The sequence below is a fragment of the Gossypium arboreum genome, chromosome 12 (genome assembly GCF_025698485.1).
Source record: "Gossypium arboreum isolate Shixiya-1 chromosome 12, ASM2569848v2, whole genome shotgun sequence".
Lineage (NCBI taxonomy): Eukaryota > Viridiplantae > Streptophyta > Magnoliopsida > Malvales > Malvaceae > Gossypium > Gossypium arboreum.
The window spans coordinates 102,975,814-102,986,403 of NC_069081.1; the positions used below are offsets into that span (position 1 = coordinate 102,975,814).

General features: G+C 30.9%; 1 pseudogene; it reads right to left on the minus strand.

The window, feature by feature from the left end:
* Nucleotides 1-3,573: 3,573 nt before the first annotated feature.
* LOC108476492 (uncharacterized) lies at nt 3,574-8,352 on the minus strand (annotated as a pseudogene).
* Nucleotides 8,353-10,590: the final 2,238 nt, after the last annotated feature.

The window sequence follows — 10,590 nt, forward strand, 5'->3', positions numbered from 1 at the left end:
TATCTTAGAGGAACCATTTCAATGCGGATGTTTTATTCAAGTGATTTGAGATCTCTATTAGTTGACATTAGTTGTTGTCTCTTCAAATCATGCAGAAATAATTGTAATGCATGAGGCAAGTTGAGAGTGTGTTTGGTTAAGGTTGTTGACCTAACATATTTAGAAGATATGTGATTTGCTTTTGCAAAGAAATATGTCAACTATCATATACGAAGATAATGCAACATGTATAGCCCAATTGAAAGGTGGTAACATCAAATGTGACAGAACGAAACATATTTCACCAAAATTATTCTTCAGTCATGATCTTAAGAAGAAGATGATATAAAAGTTCAACAGATTCATTCTAGTAATAATGTGATTGATACCAAAACATTGCCAACCACAACATTTGAAAGACTATATACGAGATTGGGATGCACTGACTCAAAGATATATTGTGATGTTGCAATTAGGGGGAGTCTAAAACACGTTGTACTTTTTTCCTTTAATCAAAATTTTGTCGCATTGGGTTTTCCTAGTAAAGATTTTTAACGAAGCAACTTGTAATAGGAGATAGCGCTATCTTTTCCTTCATTAGGCTTTTATCCTACAAGGTTTTTCCTAATAAGATTTTAACGAGGCACATTTTCGTTAATGGATATCGAAGGGGGAGTGTTGTAAATCCATTGATAAATGGATGCCCATATAACTCTCAAAACCCCCAAAATCTGTAATCCTTGAAGAATTTATAAGGTGCATTAATCAGTGTTGTTTGAACGAGATCAGACCAGCTAGTAGGATTGGAAATCGGTCAGGAAAGTGGTAGGAGCCAGTATGAATTGGTTGAACCAACTAAAAACCAATTAAACTAGGGTTTTTTTTTGAATTTTTAATAATTTTTAATCAAACCAGTTAGATGAGTGAACTAGTGATTTGACCAGTTCGACCATTGGTCCAGTTTAAAAAATATTGGCCTTATAAATAGTGGACAAATATAAAAAAAAAAATTGTAGCCAAGTGAAAGTTATATCTTCCTTTCGTTTTTCTACTCTTTTTTTTCTCAATGATTCATTTTATAATTCTCTCAACTTATAATACATATATATTTTCTTCGTTTAAATCGCAGTGAGCATATTTATGAATATAATTTTTTGAGAAAAGTTAATTATTTATTCTTAATCATTTCAATAATTATTTACCGAACATGTTGATTTAAATGAAAATGGAAGCATACAATAACAACTTGGACTTGATTACGACACTAGAAAAATAATTAACATGCAATAATACGCAGACATGTTAAATTCATATAATGCAAATTATCACCGTATCGATATGGTTAAAATATATTGTCAGTTCCTGTATTTTCTAAAATTTAAGATTTAATTATTTTTACTTAAAAGTAAAAAAAAATTAAGTTCTCTTACATTTTGAATGTAAAAAATATCAATTCAATTATTAACTTTGTTAGTATTTTCCTGTTAAAATTTATAAATTTAACATATTGGTTAAGCTATTTTTATATGATTTTAACATATGATTAATGAGAAAGAACTGTCAAAGTGACAAGTTTTGATGAAAACCACAAAATGCGTTGATAATCAGATTAGGATTTTTAATTAAAAAAAGTAGGGGTTTAAATTTGAACTTTTAAAATATAGGAATTAAATATCAAATTCTGTAAGAGTATAGGGACTAAACACCTTGTTTTAACCTATCCATATTCTTGACACGGTTTTGAGACGCGGAAATAAATGTACAAGGGCAGTACGAATACACGGCGCATCAGACCTCTCCAGCCCTGATCGAATCAAAGCCATAGAACTTAGGGATATGCGGCTCATTTATATGTTGGGCTTTCCATTTTTATTGGGTCTTAAGCCCATTAAAACCCATTGACATTTTTTCATTTAATTTAATGTTTGAGTTTTTCTATTAAACTGAAGGATGGTTAAAAGAAAAACAATATATTATAATTTTTGTGTGGATCTGTTTATCATTTAAAAAATTGAAACTATTTTATATGATATCACCAGTAATCTATAAATAAATAATAAAATACTTTTTCCTAAAAAAAGAAAAAGAAAAAGAAAATACTTTTTAAGTTTTAAAATAATAATAGATAAAATTAATTTTATGTCTCATTAATACTGTTAGAGTTGTGACCCAAATTTTTATTAAAATAAAATACAAGTGGCAAGATAGGAGAATCCATGAGGGTGAAGGTCACAGCCCATCATAGATCTCCAATAAGCAAGATACTAGACTAGGGTCACAACCAGGGGTGTGGGGGCTCCGACCCCGCGGTATAGTATAGGCTGTACAAAAAGAAACCGTATAGAAGTTTTCTTCCTCTGTTTGATATTGATTTGTGTAAGGTATTTCAACCTTACTAGATTACTTCTATTAGATGTTGATTAGAATAAGGTTTTCTAAACCTATAAATAGACGCAATCTATACAACTTGTAATCATTCGAATTTAACACAGTAAATTTTTTTCTTCTCTACCACTACAGGAAAACAAACTTTTAGCGGTGTTTTTTTTGCCTTTAGCGGCGTTGTTAAGCGCCGCTAATACTTTTAGCGGTGCTTTCTCAAGCGCCGCAAAAAACGTCGCTATATGAAACGCCGCTAAAATTAGCGACGTTTGTTTGAAAAAATACCTCTAAAGACCAAGACTTTTAGCTGCGCTTTACTCAAAAACGCCGCTAAAGGTAATGAAATTTAAAAATATATATTATAAAAATCATGAAAAATATAAAAATTTAAAATTCATTATTAAAATATTGAGAAGAATAATATCCATGATATAAATATAAAAATTTTCTATTAAAATAAAAATAAAATTTATAATCAAAACTAAAATAAATAATAAAAATTAGATTAAATATAAAGATATCGAACCATGTAAAATATAAGATATTATCATCAAGATTTACATCCTCATCTTGCTCAAATTTTGGTGGCTTGTACCCTTTCTTGAACTATTCGTCTTGTAGAATTTCAGGAATAGTTATACGCTACCAAAAAGAACATGCAGAATTTCAACCAAAATGCACACGCTAAAGCTTATACTATGATTAAAGATTACATGTAATCACAAATTTTCATAGGATGAATTGAATTTGAAACTTACGGTAAGAGGGTTTGAATCAAGAATACGCTTAAACAAATTCCTAGCACCAGATGAAAACCATGATGGACAGCTGAAAGAAGCCTCCCAGATCTGAAATTTATCAACGTACAAACAATTTTAATGAAGTTCTCATCTAAAAAGGCTGGCCAAATTTGGAGGGTACTTATTTTCTTATACAAGCCTATAAGGCTTGGCTCATCAAAAGGCAAATAACCAGCCATGAGAACAAAGAGAATAACTCTGCAATACCAAATATCAGATGATGTACCATTCAAGTGATTAAAATCTCACAAGCACCACGCAAATTTCAGTTCATATAGTCAGTCTATATCAAATACATGTTCTCAAAAACAGAACAATCTCAAACAGCTATGACCAGTATCCCACGGAAGGGAAAAAAAGCATGAAAGTACTGATATAATGACATAATTATAAACAGCCAGATGCTTCATCCTTTCTTAAACAAAGCAAGAATAAGATTGCATAAAATTACATAAAAACAATATCATATGGATAATAGATCAATTCTTTTTACTTCTAAATTCAACAATTCGACTCATAAATTCAGCATTCCTCTCTTAAATTAACATAAATTCCAGTAATTTCACAGCTTTAAGCTAAAAAAAAGGAATGAAAGACAATTCATTTATATACCAGAGCTTTCTTAAGAAACATGCCGGAGCTGCTTCGAACTTCACTTTCAATACTTTGGCCTGATACATCATCTGCCACCATTGCTATTATGTGCCTTCTGCAAATTGTTCTTGGACCGCAATCTAGTGTAATTGGTTTTTCCTGTTCCATTTGCCACCAGTCAAAACATAAAAGAGCTATATTGCAATATTATGATAACCCATTACTCCATTGACAAAGTGAAATCTAGTTTTAGTATTGGCATCTTAAGCAAAAATATCCGCCTTTGCATCTTCTATTTTTCCCATCCTTTTTTCACCATATCAGCAGTGAGTCCCCAGGGTATCTTAGTTTTGCATATTTTTTTGGAACCATTTGTTAGGGTATCTTATTCATGTAAGCATTTAGGTAGTATGTCAAGTTGAGTAACTAATGGCATCACATCATTTGAGCATATCTTATACATCCCAAACTCTAGTAGACTAGATTATTCCTGGAAACTATACAAACCATTTACATTTGAAGAGAATCTTGTTTTTGAAACTTGCCTTTTTGAAAGTAGCATGTAGTTTTCAAGGGTGCATCGTCCATGTTTGAGCACCCTCTGAAGGAACAAATAGGCAATCAATAGGGCCACACATGTGCATCACAACAGGAAAACTCATTGGCAACTATTGAGTATAATTTACATTTGAGCTGTATTTAGATTCCATCAGTATTACTGTGAGATAGATTATTGTTCTTACCAATGCCTCGATTTATGAAGATGAGCATAGAAAGTACTAATTTTCTATTAAGGAGACAAGCAATGCTTCAAAGAAGTCTTTACAATTTTGTTTCAATCATTTTGATAATCCCACATGGTGGGATAGTGGCTCAAAACTGACCTGTCCTTATATCTCTATCAATGGCATCTGCATTCAGGGTCCCAGGAAGCTCTCTAAAATCTTCATTGAAGATGGAATATGCACTGTAAATTTTGGAATGGAAAAGATAAGTCAGTCGTGGAAAGAAATGAGCAATTCATGTTAAAAAAACTCACGTTATATAGGGTTTAGAAACTAAACAAAGACCCCAAAACAACCCCTATGTCCTATGATAATCTACAAGAGGTTCCTGCACATGAACTTCGTTAGTATTTCGTCATTGGTTCATATGCTTAAGAAATTCTCCACAGCTACCTTTGAGAAAAAGTCAGAAGAAAACATAATTCAAAAAAAATTTTCATTCAATGGTTTGTTTGGAAGTATCAGGGGTATCAGCAACACATATCAGAGTCATGTAACAGTTTATTTGTTATTATCTTGTACATATATCATGAACTTTGGCTACCTTAGGAATTGGAGTTTAGAAGCAAGAGGATACTTGACATCACCAGGTTGCTGCCGTCCAAGGTTCAGGAAAATTGTACAAAAACCAGTTCCAAGTATCTGAGCAAATGGGGGGCAAAGAAAATATGAACATAGTTCATAATGGAATTGCTCTATAATCTAAATAAATATTTCGTGCAAAAGTGTGATAGATTGTCCATGTCTTTAAATAATCTTTCTCCTCATCTCTAATTTTGCATTGTTATATGTTTTATACAAAGTACATAAGATACAAAACACAACAGTATGTATGATATAACATCAGAAATTATGTCTTGAATCCTTCTAAAAAATCTTGAAGGTAACACCACAATTTTTTTACATGTAGGCACACACTCTAATACACTGAAATTTATCTAATCTATTATAATAAGACAACCAAAGATACCGACTCTCTAAAAGAAAATGACATCAATAACCATCTATTTTTCTATATCATCAAGGAAGAAACTACAAGTTCCAGTATTCCTCAATGTTTTGGAGATACAAAGAAATTGGTTAAGTGAACTCATCCATATAGCCCTACTTCCCAATAAGTGAAAAGAGGATACATTCAACACACATAAACAGCAGTACAGAGGAGACAAATCCAACTTACATATATTGGTCCAAGATCCCATTTATGGGTAACATGTGCCAGTATAAACCATAAAATAACAAGAATCCATGCCTTAAGACTTAGAGAAAAAATTGCCATCAAAAGGATATCTACAAAAAGACATACAAGGAATGGTCAACAAGTGAACTCTTACTAGGAAAAATAACAACAACTCAATTCAAATTTGGTTCTCACCAGGAAGCTTCAATCTATTTAGTAAAAACGAGTAAAGCTTCTTTTTCCACCGACTTGTTGACTGTGGAAGCTGAAATTTCTGTTGGAAGAATTGAGGGGAAAAAAATTAACAACGAAAATTCTGGGTTTACCAAAGTGGCATCCAAGCTCAGTTTAGTGACTGCTAATTCAGTCATACCAAATCTTCCTAATCATCGTCAATATCGAGTCCACTTGGTGCCTTTGGTTTGACAGCAACAATGAGTGAATCTAGAAAATTGGAACATAGTCAGTGCCTGCATATCAATAGCTAAAAATTAACTAATTGAATAAATGCTTCCTAGAATTTACATAGGAGTAATGGGTTATAATAATATTGCAAAGCTTATCTATTGTAAATTAAAATTAGGCAGTTGAAAATTCAATTAACAAAAAAATAGGGGAATCTGGCACACTTTTATTGAATGTGCCAATGATATTTCAACCTACTTGCTCGTTAAGTGTTGAGAAAGTTTTGCCCATATCTTAGTCCAAAATAAACTCATATAAAGTGTGTATGAATCAACTATAATATGCTTAAAGTATAAGCATTGTAACTATATTCCAAAAGTAAGAATTATTTTTGATATTTTTGGCTTGAGATGCCATTGTATGAATTTTATAATCAAACACGTGGATATAAAGCTTCTGAACAAACACGTAGGCATATATCTTAAGGGAAAAGCTTATGAACAAACACGTAGATATCCTAGGAGAAACTACATAATTACACTGTTCTTTCTAAAAAGGCAAAAAGAAAAATATTTAACTAAAAGTAAATATCAACTCAAAATCACTAACATATTTTAGTTTTCATCGTTTAAAAAAAAATACCAAAAACTTTTATTAATCACTAAGATGTTAAACTCATTACTGTGCATCATTCAAAAATTCTCCATCCTACACTTATTCTACATGTAACTTTTTTAATGAAATTTAATTTTTTTTCATAAAGCAATTTTAAAACGTCAAATCTCTAGTCAAATTATGTTACATCTAAAACATATTTTACTCCTTAATAGATAATCAAATGTACTGTACTTTGAAGCTCATTAAAAGAATTTAACAACCCAACCTAAGACTTAAACGGAAACTTATACAAAATTTTTAAATAATTTAATAACTTAAACAAAAATTTAATTTTAACATTATAATTTTTCAAAATTAAATAATTAAAATAAAAACTTAGAAGTATCAATGAGTGTCAATACAGTTTAACTATTAAAATTAAATAATTACTAATAATTTAATAACCTTCAATATAATTTACCCAAACAAACCTAAAATAACATACATCTATAACATGACGAAACCTAAAATAGATCCAAACTTCAAACTAACTTTAGAAATTCTAAAATATGTATTAATTAAACCACCAAAAATATAACCAGACGCATGAAGTTTTGCTTCCTCTGCCCCTACCTTGAAGATTGTTCTAAGCACTATAAACTGATTAATTAAAAAGGCAATAATGAAGAAGAAGTAGGTATGGAAACTGATTAATAAGTATCTTTGACCACTGATTAAAAAATAAAGCAGCAAATCCAACTTTCAGCCATGGTTAAACATCACAGAGCAACGACGGAAATATTTACAAGCAAACAACACTATCTTTACGTAATGGAGGCTGAAAGAGCTAGTGACTCCATGTTTCCAACCATCTTTATATAAAGTTATACCTAACACACTAATGTGTGGACATTTGAAGAAAACTCAGTTACCCCATTCCATGATAAGGTATTTTTATGCCGCCTCGGCAAAGCCAACTCTCTCTTTACCGAATCGAACACGGTGTGGTAGCGGCCCACGAAAACATCTCACAAATATACTGATTAAAAAAATTATAATTTGACCATTAGAAAAATTACCAGAGGGGTCCACGAGGAGGAGGAACATCCAAAGCAGTAAAGCCACTGATGCACTGAGCTTAAGGACCTTCACCCACCTTGAGAATATACTGATTGCACCAATAGAGATTTAATTAACATCAGTAGGAGAAGTTTTCAACTATTGATATAGTACAAACACAAAATGAGGATCGGTTTTACCTCTTCAGGGTAAAGGTCAAAAACTTTGTCTCGGATAGTGAAGGAAACAGTTGGCATGGACGATAGACTTCCAGATTCAACAGCAGATGCTGCAAGACGGCTTCAGCATATGAGATCGAAAGACATGATTCCCTTCCCACTCCTCCCCCCACCCCCGATAGAAGCAAAAGGAAGAGGCTAGGGTTTTAATTGAACGTTGAAAAGGAAATTGGAACAGTCAAATTGCACGCCGCGTCTCTTCTGTTGGTTGAGATTAAAGGTGGGTAGGCATGAAATCTTCAAGAGAGAAAATTTATGAGAAGGGGATTTTGATCGGTGAAACCAAAGGGAATAGAATCAAGGTTTTCAGCAGCGTAAAATTGGGGATTAGGGGAGGGGGTGAAAATAAAGCGACGCCGTTTCGATGTAAAGTTTTTTGCGGCATTTTTACAAAAACGCCACTGTATCTCAATTTTTTGTGGCTAAAAACGCCACTATAGCTCAAATTTTTGCGGCGTTTTCACTAAAAACGCCACTATTGCTCAATTTTATTTTATTTTGTCATTTTTAACATATTTTTTTTTTATCTTTTTCTTTTAAATTTTTTTTGCTGAGATTATATTTTTTAGAATTTTTATTTTTTTTAAATTTTGAATATTGATCTTTTGATTGAGATATGGACTAAAATATTAAATATTAAAATTTTAAGTTTTTAAGTTTTTAATTTTATTTTTTATTTTTCAATTTTCAATTTTCAATTTTCAATTTTTTAAATATTTTTATCATTTTAAATTAACATATAAAAAATAGTATCATGTCATGTGAATTACCTTGTAAGTTTTCACGTCAATATCATTAAAAATTAATTTTACAATTACATCCCTATTAAAAATGAGATTTAACATTTTTAAAAAGTGGAAGGTTTTGGTTCAAAAATAAGAATCAAATTGATAAAAATATAAATATTGAAAGTTAAAATTTAATTACCATGATCAACTCTTTTAGGAATTAAATTAATAGATGGGAATGGCATGGTCTAGTATTGTTTAAAGGATTTCTTTTTCTTTCTTTTTTCATCAACATTATTCTTTTAAGTATGGTTCGCATTAGTTGTTTAGATTTTTATACAAATGGCATTTAATTATATGTTATATCAATAATTGTGTTAATAATTTACAAGAACTAGATCAAATTAAAGTTCATGTATGCTTTTGGGATTTAACCCATTTTGATATATATATATATATATATATATATATATATATATTTTAAAATAATATTTTTTAATTACCAACAATAGTTTGGAGAGACAAGTAGACGAGACGACCAAATGCTTCTGTAATGTATTGAAGGAAGAACATAGAAAAATCAAAACTGAAATTAAGAATAGAATAATGAATATAAGAATTGGGTTTTTTCAAAACCAAAGGGAAAGGGAAAGGGAAAGGGAAAGGGGAAGGGATCATATGGGTTCCAAGGTAAATCGATGAAACGGCGTGTGTGAAAAGGGAGTTTTGAGGATACCAATTTTAGGAGGAAAATTTAGGGTTTCGAAAGGAGGGGGAATTTGGGAAAAAAAGGCGCCATTTTTTTTGCGGCGTTTTTTTTATAAAAACGCCACTAATCTCTATTTTATACATTTTTATTTTTATATTTCATTTTTATTTATTATCAATGTTTTTATTTATTTATCAATATATTTTTTAAATCTAATATTTAAATATATCAAATGGTTTAGATTAAATATTTTTGAAAATAAAAGCATTAATCTAAACCCTTAACCCTTAACCCTTAACCTTAAGTCATAAAACATAAACCCTAAACTTTTACCCGGCCCTTAACCTCTTACCCTTACCCCCTATCATCTAAACTTTAAACGATTAAAGTTTAGCATATATTTTTATAATTTTGAAACGATTAAATCAAAAAATTTCCATTATTCAAAGGGATGAAGTGCAATTTTACCTTTAAAATTTTTAAAAATTTCAAAAAATCGAAATGGAAAATTTTTCATTTTAGAAGGGCAAAGACCCTTTCAACCCCCTACTTATGCCCCTAAATATATATTAATTATAGGGTTTAGGCTTTAATTGAATATGATTCACTTGAGATTAACATACTACCCATGGCCATTAAACCTTAAACCATAAAACCCTAAATTATAGACCTTAAATCTTAAATCTTAAATATTAAACCATAAACCCAAAAATAAATTTAATCAATATTAAGTATTGCTTCCGTAATTTATTATGAACATAAGCTTTTACATTAATATCCATGTATATACACATCAACATCCATATGATGTTTTTTAGGGTTTAAGGTTTTAGGGATTATAGATTAGTGTTTATGGTTTTTGGGGGTTAGGGGTTTAAGGTTTTAGGGGTTATATAGTGTCTATGATTTTTTTGGGGGTTTAAGGTTTTAGGGGTTATATGACTTTTAGCAGCGTTTTTGGTAAAACGCCGCTATTGCTCTGTTTTTTAGCGGCGCTTTGCCAAAAACGCTGCTATTGCTCTGTTTTTTAGCGGCGCTTTGACAAAAACGCCGCTATTGCTCTGTTTTTTAGCGGCGCTTTGCCAAAAATGCCGCTATTGCTCTATTTTTAGCGGAGCTTTGCCAAAAACATC